Here is a 13,067-nt window from a genome sequence, read left to right as displayed (position 1 = left end):
TGTTAAGAACATAATCAATACACTCTATCATCACTATCTTAACTAACCTTTGTACTTATTTTATATATCTTAACTCAACCTTTTCTCTAAGTGTTCTTATTATCTCATTTGATCAAATCCTCCTCGTCAATCAAACAAATAATAGTAATCAAAATCAACTAAGTAGTTTTCCTACCATCAAGTAGCATGTTTGACATCAATGAAAAAACAATTATTGAAACATATTCTCATACTTGTATCAAACTATTTTCAACAATCTCCCTCTTTAGCATTGATGGAAAACTAGTATAACCATTATAACAAGTAATAATACAAAAAAGATTTACATAAAGTATCCTTACCTCCAAATATGATATCATCAACAAAAATTTTAGATAGTAAAATACCTTTTTCTTTCTTTGCCTTCAAGTACATATTGCTAAATTATCATCATTCTTTTCAAATCTAATGCTTACAACATAATTGTGCAGCCTTTCATACCATGCTCTTGGTGCTTGCTTCAAACCATATAAAGATGTGTGTAGTCTACATACCATGTTCTGGTTGTGAGCATCAACAAGTCCTCTGGGCTATTCTATATAGACCTCTTCTTCCAATATGTCATTTAGAAATGCAGATTTAACATTCATTTGATAAAATTTGAAACCTTTGTATGCAAAGTAAGCAAGCAGAGTTCTAACTCCTAATATTGCAGTAGAACTGAATGTTTATCAATAGTCCATCCCTTCTTCTTTCACATACCCCTTGCAAACTAATCTTTCCTTGTTCCTTGTGACTTCACCATTTTCATCTAGCTTGTTTTTGTATACCAACTTAGTCCCAATCAAATTTTTATCTTCTAGTCTAGGAACTAAAGTCCATGTCTTATTATTTTCAATCTATTCAATCTCTTCTTTCATGGAATTTCTCCCGTCCACATCTTCTAATGAATCTTTTTCTAACTTAAGTTCATGCATGCTAATAAAGCATGTATCATTTCTCAACCTATTTCTTGTCATTGGTTTTGCATTTTTATCTCCAATAATTTGTGCAAAAGGGTGTCTTTAGACATACTTTGACACTCTTGGTTTTGCACTCCTCATTTGGTCTATCAAATTTTGAGTCACTATTTACTTCTCTACTAGGTAATTCAACATCTCTTTCATGTACACTAATCTTAGAATCAAAATGTGCCTCAACTTTATTTTATAGCTCGGCACCTGATTGTATCTCAATTTCTAAATGCAACTCAACATTCATAGTAAATGACTCGACACTCACTGAAACTTGTTGTTAATTTGCAAATTGATTTACAACATCTTCATTAGCAGGTATATGATCATAAAAGCATAGAAATGATTTGTATGCCTCTAGTTTCTTCATATGTTCAGCCTCATGTACTTCTATATATTCATCAAATTTCACATTTGCACATTCCAAAACTTTGTTAGTGTTAGTATTTAAACACTTATAAGCTTTACTTCTAGTGGAATAGCCAAAGAATATACCTTCTTCACTTTTATCATCTAATTTACCGTTCCTGGAATCTTTGAGAATATAAAACTTGCTTCCAAATACCTTAAAATATTTTACATTGGGTGAGTATCCATACCATTTTTCAAAAGGTCTTGAATGAGTACCTTTCTTGACTTGCACATTGTTCAAGGTATAGATAGTTGTACTTATAACCTCTCTCTAGTATTTCAAAGCAACATTTTTCTCCATCATGAGTGTCTTAACACAATCCATTATAGATCTATTCTTCCTTTTAGAAAATCCATTTTGTGAAGGGGTTATAGGAGTAGATGTTTTTCTTTTGATTCCTCTATCATTACAAAACATCTCAAACTCATTTGATGTAAATTCTCCTCCTCTATCAAATCTCAAAAAATTTAGACCTTTACCTATTCATTTTCAACTCTTACTAAGTACCATTTAAACATTTGGAAAGCATCATATTTCTGTTTTAGAAACATATTTTTCATCATCTTAGAATAATTATCAACAAATAGAATAATGTACATATCAACTTTGTAGCTTTGTACATCAATTTCTCTACATAAGTCATTATGAACAATTTCCAAAATTCTTTTTAGAGGTATGAGTCTTCCTCTTAAAACTAGACTTTGTCATTTTGCCTACCTGACATTGTTTGCAAATTATATTGTTAGGTTTCTCCAACATAGGAAAACCTCTTACTTTTCTCATGTTACTGATACTAACCAACATATCAAAATTAACATGACATAACCTCTTGTTCCATAATTACACATCATCAGATTTTACAACTAGACAAGTAGCATCATCCATGTAAAGATAGAATAGATTACCTCTAGTTTGATCACATTTTCCCATTAGTTATCCTTCAATATCATATATCTTAGCAATTTTATTCTCAAAATTAACCTTACAACTTGAACTATTCAGTTGTGACACACTCAAAAAATTATAGTTAAGTCCTTCAACATAATAAGCATTGTCACATAAAATATTTTTTGTTAGTTTAATAGAACCTTTTCCTTTTATCAGATTGGGTGCATCATTACCAAACCTTACACTATCTCCATCGTAATAATTCAAGGTAATTAACTTACTTTTATCTCCAATCATGTGATGTGAACACTCATTGTCAATGATCCATCTATCATTCTTGTTCACACAAGACACTAATGGTGTTGCCTAATCCTCATCAAAATCATCCTTCATTGCAACATACACCACTTCATCATCATGATCGTCAAATCCATTTTTGGTTTCCTCTTTTGCAATGTAGCAAGATTTCTTTCCTTTATCTTTGTAATCATTTTTTTTTTCATCTCTTGTACTCTTGTATTTGTCTCCACCTTTGTAGTTCTTCTTCTTTGGACATCTAGTAGTGATATGACCAAGCTCAATGCAATTAAAACACATGATAGGTAACTTACCTTTGAAACTAAATATCTAAATATCTAACTTATTTATTTATTTAATCTAAACATAGAAAATAGCCTAATTAATATAATAAGTCCAACATTCCCCCCTTATTACATTAATTCAACAAAAGTGAAAGTTGTAAAGTTTTTAACCCAATGCCCTGGAAACTTTGATGGAGCTCCTTCACCAAAGTTGTCCTCTTAAATAGATTTCATATTTCAACTTTGGATTGTAAATCCTGAAGTTGTCCTCATAATATGATTGTTCTCACCTCATTTGCACAATGAGAAATAGTTCCTCCATAATTTCACTTCTCCTTGGATTGTGTCTAATGTCTCCTTTAGTATGAATAATAGTCACTAATATGATTTTACATGAGATTTCATTTGTCTTCTCTTCTTGGAAGGATAATCATGTTTTTAATCCCCCTCTTCTCTTCAGAGACACAAATAGGTGCCTCTCATGCAATAATCATCTCTAAGAAAGAAGCTAACTTGAGATGATAAAAATCCTTTAGTCTCCATTACCTCTAGCCTCCTATTTACTTATTTTTTATTCTTTAATGCAAAAATCTCATATCAATTTCATGTAGACTATCACGATCATCATTATTTGTATGTATTGCAAAATCACAAAAGTGTGTCTCACCTTCAATTGCAACAAAGGTTGTATTTTTCTTCAACTTCTCATCGATAAGATCTTTAGCCCACTGATAACAATTCATCTATACATGTCCATTTTTTTGATAATAAATTTTTTTTATTTCTCTTCTGCCAAGAACAATAGATTTATTTCTAGCAAATAAAGCGCAATCCTTAGTAAAATTATGACTCTTATGAGCTCTAATTCTTTCATCAATTAAAGAAGAAATTATAGTTTTTGGGCTAGGATTCATTTTATTCAAAGTGAAAACAATATGATCAAAGCTTGAAGGCATGCTACTAAGTATGATTTCTTTTGCATCATCGTCATCAACTTTAGAGTTCACACATGCAAGTTGATTAAGAAGTGAATGAAAAGTACTTATACATTGAACAATGTTATCACCTTCATTCATCTTAAACCTAAATAACTTTTGCTTTATGGAGATTTTTGCACTAGAAGCCTATAAACCAAACAAGATGCTAAGCCCATCCCATATTTCTTTTGAAGTCTTTGAAAGATCAATATGGTGCAAATATGCATCTGATAGACCAAGTCCAATCAATGCAGAGATCCTATGATCTTTAGCCATCCACTTTGTTCTTTCATTTGCATCTTGAGATTTTTTAGTTCCATTAACAATGTCCCATAGATCTTTTTCAATCAAATACAATTGTATCTTAATTTTCCACCTATGAAACTTAGGCCCTTCAAATTTGGGAATTATAGTTATTTTATCCATTGTTTAGCAAACAATACTATAGAACAAATAGAGTGATGCATGTAATCTGCAATTGATCCATATTTTATTCCTGATAAAAAATAATCACAAAATATTCATGGACAATATAACATTATAATATGTGTACAATAAATCTCAAACCTCTCTTGAATAAAATCCATAGAAGTTAGGATCTAGTTATCAAGAATCCATTAACATTACTCTTCTCCCCATCAATCAACCTGCTCTAATACCAATTGAAAGTGCTAAAACATAAAATGACTATTTTATTTATTCAGATTTTTATTTGATACATTCATATACAAACTAAATGATTCACATTTATATAGCCTTATTTCCTCTTACAAAAACAACTTCCCAGCAACTAAATATCGAGCTTATTTATTTATTTAATCTAAACATAGAAACTAACATAATTAATGTAATAATTCCAACACCAAGAAGTTCCTATTATGGACCACTATTGTATTGGGTTTTTTTGTCTTAACAAATGAAATCGTTGTACATGTGTTTGTTGAACTAGACTAGGAAACCCATTACTCTACCCATAACTATTTTTTCAATTCAATTGTTACTCTTAGGCACCATGATGCATCAATAAATATAATCATAATATCACATTACAAATCCTAATAAATATAAACTAATTTTTACAAATGGGGGAGAAATTTAGAGGATATTGTAAGATATGTCAGTGATTAAAAAAATTCTCAACTTTATTAACCCTTGAATTATATGAAATCAACTTCCCTAAATGAGCATCCCCTTGCAAATTTTTTTAGCTCTTACGAGGCCATTTGCACATAAGAATATAACTAATGTGAAAATAACTTGTCAAAATATTACATGTGTATTTTAAATTTATGTAGAGTAGCATTGAAAATTTTTTAATCTTCAATAACTATTTCAATCAACCTATTATGTGCATTTTACACAATTTCGCTATTCTATAAAATCAAATTTCAATAAACCCTTTTGTCAAACAAAACAAATTTTCTTTATGAATGATCGTCAAATAGTAGATATACATTATGAATGCTACCTCATTTTGCATACATGTATATCAGATCAGTTTAAACTACACTACTTGTTGAATTTATCTCCTTTACGCTTTGATGAATATCCATGTCCTATTCCAAATTTTGGCACAAAAAATGAGAACACTAGAAAAGGTAATCATAAAGATATAAAATTTGTCTTCCTTACATTAGTGTGTACAGTTACAAATCTAGATCTATTAAAAATTGAAATTATTTTTACTCCTTCACCTATAGATTGAACTTATAATACTCATTGTGTACACTTGGACAATACAATGTCATCCATCCTAAAAAACAATCTTAAGTGTAAGAAAACATGATGTGGATGAGAAGTTTAATCAATATTCAAAATCATAAGCACTACAAAATTTAAGTCATCTATCAAAAGTTTTGATTTTAAAATTTGACAAGGAAAGAAGAAAAAAAATCCAATCTTAAAATCCTTGTATGTAGAAAACCACTAGTTTCTAGTGTAATTTACACATGTTTTCCACTATATTCATATTCCATTATAGACTTTTATTATAGAATATTCCATTATAGACTTAGATAAGTACGTTCAAGTAGGAATTCTATATAAATCATTCATGACATTCAAGATATAACAACACATATTGAAACAGAGATTGGAATAAGCAAAACATTAGAGACTAGAAAATCTCAAGAATACCCCAATCATATAAATTGTGCGAAGGCTGAGATCCAGGTTAATCATTTTTAAAGGTTCAGAGTTGATAAATTTTATTGTCACGTGAGTTTGGGAAGGCTTTCCTTATTTCAAATGATTTTTTAGAGATTAAAAGAGACTTTTAAAGCTGAATTTTTTCAAGCAAATACCCGCAGAGGAATTTCTAATGACAGCAAAAATATCTAGAAGGGGATGTTCACAGTATCAATGACAACAGTATAGATCAAACCAAGAAGTATTAAAGCTCACAGGTAGCTTACAAAGTACAGAGTTCCAATTCAGCACAGGAAAGTCCATAGATTGTAAAACTTTCTTCACTAATACTGACTCATAGAACTTTTGAATAGAGAATCAAATCTCTTCTTTATCATTATCTATGATCATATTTCTGACATCTTACGATTTATCATCCTTTTCTCATCATTTTTTTATTATTATTAAATCTCTATAACAATATTTTTATTATTTCCTATTATATTCGCTATAAATGGTGTGATTTGAAGGACCATTTACAAATTTGTTAGCCTAAATTTGTGAAAGACTGTTAAACAGTGAAACTTAGACAATCGTAAAAGTTTTGAAGACAATTATTTTTACTTCTAATTTTCATGAATAATATGAATATTAGTGTAATAGTACATATTTTTATCTGCAGCACTTGGGATTTGGACTATTGCTGGCGCGGTTGGTACATGATGGTAATCTCTCCACAACATGAAACAGATTATTAAAGCTTGCTTTGTTGTACTTGTCATCTGCACCAACATTCAATTTTACATCTGCCCTCAGGTTATATATCGAGCAGAAACTTTCAGGACAAATAAAAGAGTTATAACAAGAAGCTTCGAGGACGCCATTTTCACTGCTGAAAACAATGGTGATGTTCGTTGAATAACTGAGCACAAAGAAGAGCTGGGTGGAATACAGTGTATTATGGGGAGATCGAATGAAACCGTTATATATATATATATATATAGTGGGAAGTCACGGATGGACATGCTCAGAATAGTTGAATATGTAATTCGGAATTGACCGATTCAAAATTTTGAATTCACTAGTATCTTGTTGACACGCTCGTCTCTCATTCCTAAATACGACTCAAGTCAATGGATTTCGCTGTTATATCATTAGTGTGTTATGGTGCATGTATTATATCTGTTGGTTCAATGGTCAAATAGTTCACAGCAACTATATATCTTATTCAAACCTGAAGTGTTAAATATTTGTTATATCACTTATGGGTCGAAATTTCCTTCTGATTTTCAAGTATATAAATATGTGTGTTAAAGTTCATGTATCTTTTTATTTTCTATTATTTTGGTTGGAAATAGCACTTTACACATATTTTCATCATACCACAATCATTATTTAGTCAATTTTCTTTTTGTTCATTTATTTACACGTTTTGGTTGAGTCTTTATCAATGTTTATTATTTTTAACCATTCTAATATTCAATTTTATAATGATTAGAAAAAAACTTTTTATATATAACATTATTTCTTCTTAAAACTTCTTTAATGAGAGACCATCAATAGTTGACCCACATTTATTGATTGTGGAACATTAATGCTAAGTTATCTCAGTCCTACCTTGTATTCATAAGTTAATTTTTCAAAGAACAATTAAATTTCTAAGCATTATTTACTTGAGGTGTCAATATCAAATCCTTGTTACAATGGTTGAGATGAGAACTCAATTTTTTTTAAAAAAATTATTTTTTAAAAATGGTATTCTTCACAAATATTTAAAAATCAAGTATTTTCAAAAGACTAATAATTGTTCAAAGAGTGTCTTGATATTTAACAAATATTTAAAAATCAAGTAACTAATAATTATTCAAAGAATTTCTTGATATTTCACAAATACTTCTTATGAACTAAAACTATGTTTTTTAAGCATATAAGAACTATGCTACAAAAATCTTATGCCTTGAAAGAAAACCACTCAACAACATATTATTTACTATGACTAATGATGATATGATAATTTTCCTTTGAAAAAAATATTATAGTAATAATAAATGTGGTTCTGCTGCCTCGTTAATGAGTTATATTTTTACATTTTCACATCAACCAATCCTGTTAGCGAATTTCAAACATTGACCAACTCATACACCCCTCCTCTCCCTGCTGTTAAAAAAAAAAGCACCATTCACACCACAGTAGTCCCTCTCCCGCCTCTTCAAATGCTGCAATTGAACACGCCATACTTTTACTTTGAATGTCACAATTCTTCAGCAAATTTCAAAGATTGACCTATTCAACCACAATATGCTTCCTCTATAAATAGAGTAGACATTCATTATTCATACCAATTCATACAATATACTCTCCTTATTTATAGCCATGCATTATTTTTATTTTTCTATCATGAAAGATATTCTTCCTGTTAGTCGAGAGGCTTTCCAGTCACATAAAGATTCTTAAATCTATAAAAGATAGAAAATACATGAAAGACCCTGAATTTCTTACAATATAATTTTAAATTATTTTTCCTTTTAATTTTTAAATTTTGAGATGGAAAATAACTAAGTGAATATAACAAAATTATAATGATTTCTATTATGGAATGACAAGAAACTTAATTGATTGCCGAAATAGTGCCAAGTTATCTATTTTTCAAGACTGCAAACTTTGTCGCAGACGTCCACTTTGCTATAAAGGTGTGTATTATTAGGTTCGATTGGTTGAAGGATTGAATGAGATAAATGGTGACCTTTTCCTAACCCTAAAAATTATATTTGTGTTAGGATCTTCTCGACATAAAAATCACATCGTTCTTCACCCTTCATTGTACAAGTGTACAATGACTCAGTATTTCTTCAAAAGAAGAGAAAATAAATCTACGCATAAATGTTAGCACTGGCAATAACGGGAAAACGTTAGGGAGGGACATTTTGTGGACTCCGTTCCTCAAAATGATAAGTGTAGTCATTTTCTCACTTAACAGTGAAGCTTTCCACAATCAAAAGCATTTTTTATCATTTCAAACAATAAGGATGTTGAATACAACAAATGGTATGTCACCAACACACTTATAATATTTAATCTTTATAGTCTTGGTGTTAAAATATTTGTTTTGGTGTTAAGAAAACAAAATACAGATATAGGGTGGGGAAGTGGAGTTTCCCTCCTTAGGGTATTCTTGGGGAAGTGGAGTGCCCCTCTTCAAGGTATTCTTAAAATCAACATGGATGGGTCTTTCAAGCGAAATCCTTGCTGGCATTGGTGGTGTTGGTAGAGATAGTAAAGGGATGTCCAGTTTGTGTTTTCTATTTATAAAAGTCATCACACTAACAACCTGATGGAGGCCGTAGCTATTTTGTATGTTGTGAAGAATGCTTGCGACCTTGGCTGGAGAAGGTTTATTTGTGAATCTAACTCACAAGTGGTGATATGCCTCTTCAATCAGCAACATTCTGAAGTTGTAAGTTGGAAGTTAAAATTGATTGTAGACCAAATTCATAATTTGTGTATATCTTTGGAGTGTGTTACTTTCACTCATATTCCCAGGAAATGGAATAGTGTTGCTGATTGTTTGGTGGAGTGGGCTTCTGACCATATGTGTAATTAAAACATTGTTGATAAGACTCAACTTCCGATGGGCTTGTCCCATCAACTTAATCACTTGGTTGATCTTGACAGGGCTGTCTGATGACCTTTCTCTATTTGTTTTTGTTTCTCTTTCAGTTTGAATAAATTTTCACCCTTCTTTTATTTCAAACAAAAAAACACAGAATACAAATACAAACACATTAAATAATATTTAATCTTTATCACTCAAAATTAAATCTTTGAACGCCAAGATCAAGGTCCCCATATCCGAATCTACGGATTCTAGAAAGGTGGCAGCACAGATAAGTGAAAAGCTAAAGTGAAGAAGCTGATAAGTTCAAACCTTTTACTCACAGGAAGTATTCTCAGTTCTTAGGGTTCTGTCTGTTTCTCTCTTTCTGTTTCCTCTATAAATTCTCGAAGTCTTGTCCTAGTGCTCTGTTCTTCTTATTGCAGTTTCTCCGTAGTTCTCTTTTTGGCTTGTCTCTTTATCTCTTAAGTTCATATACAGATTGACCCACTGCCCATTCTTTCCCTGTTCCCACCTTACAAATGATCGATCTTAATATAAAACATTTATTGCTATTTTTTCCTTTCAGAGAATTAGTATTACAAGGTATAATGTATTTCATGTACATATTGATTATTTTGTATTGCAAATGCAAATCATAATATACTCCTATGAACTCAATGAAGCTTTCATATTAGATCTAAAATGTTCTTTAATGAATTGTATTTAATCATTGTACATTGTTAAATAGTTCACATTGTGTTTATGGTAGGTGTTAGATAGTATTTGAATCTTCCTGCAGTGTGCTCAGGATTCCTTGATGGATAATTGTTTTCTGTTAATTGATTTTATTTTATTAATGAATGGTGAAATTATTTTTAACAGTCTTATATCGGTTATATTGGTTATACCGGCTATTTGGATCAATTTTGCTAATAAACAATTCAGACACATTTTGTAGACAAGGAATTAATCTTGAAGCCCAGTTTACGTTAGAATTTGAGGTGGTATGGTGAGCTCCGCTTCATGTAACTAGGGGCCGTAATTTTTCTACTCTACATGAAGATTGGTAAAGTTGAGAAATCTTCTGTGAACTTTACAGGTGTCATTTATTTTAATATGTTTATTATGGATTTTTTAATATCTTAGCACTATAATTTACTGATATCACTTGGGGTAATACCAGGCTTTAACTATGATAGAGACAATGATATGGTGTCCTCTGAAATCATAATAAAACTAGCCAGTTGTGGATATTATCGAGAGTTCAAGACAAATTCAATTCATTTAACATAAATGTTAACAAAAATTACGATAGAAGAGCTAATCTATATGTCTATCAATACATTTGTAAGGTGTTCTTGCACGAGATTATAAATCAAACATAATCGACTTGTGCAAATCCAAACTATAACTTTTGCCAGCATCCCCTCTGCCTGTGCTAAAATGTGAACATTGGAATAGAAGATAATTTTGTTCTTCAACTTGACTGGTCTACTAAACATGTATCCAAAATTTGGAAGCAGAAACAGGAACGTGAAATGTTTGACAAAATGCGAATATCGTTTGTCATGATATACAAAATGCATAAAATTACATTCGCTGCAATATTGTTTAATTTTCTTTTTATTAAACAACCTTAAATTCTATTTGATGTGTTGCTATGAATATTTCTTCTTATAATATCTATGTCATTAAAAATTGATTTATTTGAATTATTTTTTCTAAAATTTGAATAATTTTAAAAGATTTGAGTTATATATTATGTTTTGAACAATGATATCTCAAGCCTATTTCTTACCATTAGTTTTCTTATACTGCAAAGTTTATATGAATAATATGTAGGATTGCAAATAAAAAAGAGTGTGTTGTGCTTAGATAAACTCACTAGGTTTATATGAATAATATGTAGGATTGCAAATAAAAAGAATGTGTTGTATTTGGATAAATTCACACATTTGAGAGGGCTTGATAAAATTCGAGGTCACAAATATATAAGAACAATATCTAACATTGAGCAATTTCAAACATTAAGTTTACAATTAATTGTTCAATTTAATAATTAATTTAATCAATTTAGGAGGAATGAACAATTTAATAATTAAATTTATCAATATTATTATATTAAATTAAATTTCAATTGAAGATTATTTGATCTTCTTATTTAAAAATTATGAATATCTATCAAATGAATAGTAAGGATAAAAATGGTAAAAGATGAATTGGACACAACCATATGCAAAAAAAATATTAATAAAACTCAAATGAATTAGATATAGAATATAATATATGATATACCTAATTTTTCAAAAAAAAAATTGATGAATATACTTTTTACATTAATTTATAATTTAAAGATACATATTCACAAAAAAAGGGGTCGAGAGATACAAGATCACCCTGTGAGTTCAAATGACACAAGGCGAGATTAATAAGTACTCATAAAAAAAAATTATTTAAAGAAAAGCATAAAGCCTGAGGTGGCAAGAGTAGTGCCAGCCAAAGAAGGGCCTTTATCATTAGAACACTAGAATTCCTTGGGGTTAGTGGTTAGCTTAGGGGGAACCCGACTGGTAGCAGCAACATCGCCATCATCATCTTTATCTCCCTTAGGCCTAGATAGGAACATAACTAAGTCCAACTGAGGGAATATCCACTTGGGGCCGTGTTGCCCAAATGACCAACCAGCAATAGGGGCAGTAGGGGGAGCCGCCCAAGACCAGCTCAATTGCAACCTCCATGGAGGTGAGGCTGAGCGATGATGACCATCAAAACCACCACTGGGATTGCTGCAATATAGTTGCAGTCGAGGATTGTGTAAGTAGTGTGTAGATCTACGCTGGCCTTGCTAGTGACCATGAGGAGGAGTGTGGTCATCAAAAATTGTGTCCAGAGGTGCACGAACAATCGTACATGGCACATTTCTCCAATGAGCAAGTAGCTCATACAGGTTAGGCACCTCCAATATGACTTTGTCAGTCAGTATTTGAATTTGCATCATGACATTATTATAAATACATGCTTTAGAGTACATAGGAACATGAATATCGAGAAAGTTGGGAGAGAATAAAACAACATTTTGGTCCTTCCAAATAGTAAATGAAATTTCCATTCTGAAAGCATGCCAAATCTGGGCATATCTAAAAGGAAGTCTAGGAAGATCTCATAACACCACCATATGCTAGGTGAACTCCTCTAGATGGAAAGGATAAAAAAAGTCATGAATCTAGAGCCAATATCTCTGGGCTCACCTGCAAAAACCAAAAAATGTGCAAGAAGCTTTTGGGCTGACCACAAAATGGGCATCTAGGATCCATAACTCCCAAATGCGAGAGCCAAGTGCCCAAAGGCAAGCCCTGGAGGAGGAGACACTAGGAAAAGTGAGCAATATTTCACTCCATAATGGCATTCTAGATAGTAGTAAATCTAAGACTCCAAGTCTTATGAGAAGAATGCAAATGCCAACACTAATTAGGGGTATCAACCATTGAAAGATGG

The sequence above is a fragment of the Cupressus sempervirens genome, chromosome 3 (assembly GCF_028749045.1).
Source record: "Cupressus sempervirens isolate cs-2001-9-10 chromosome 3, ASM2874904v1, whole genome shotgun sequence".
Lineage (NCBI taxonomy): Eukaryota > Viridiplantae > Streptophyta > Pinopsida > Cupressales > Cupressaceae > Cupressus > Cupressus sempervirens.
The sequence above is the reverse complement of the archived record's forward strand: the minus strand, read 5'-3'. Positions refer to the sequence as shown.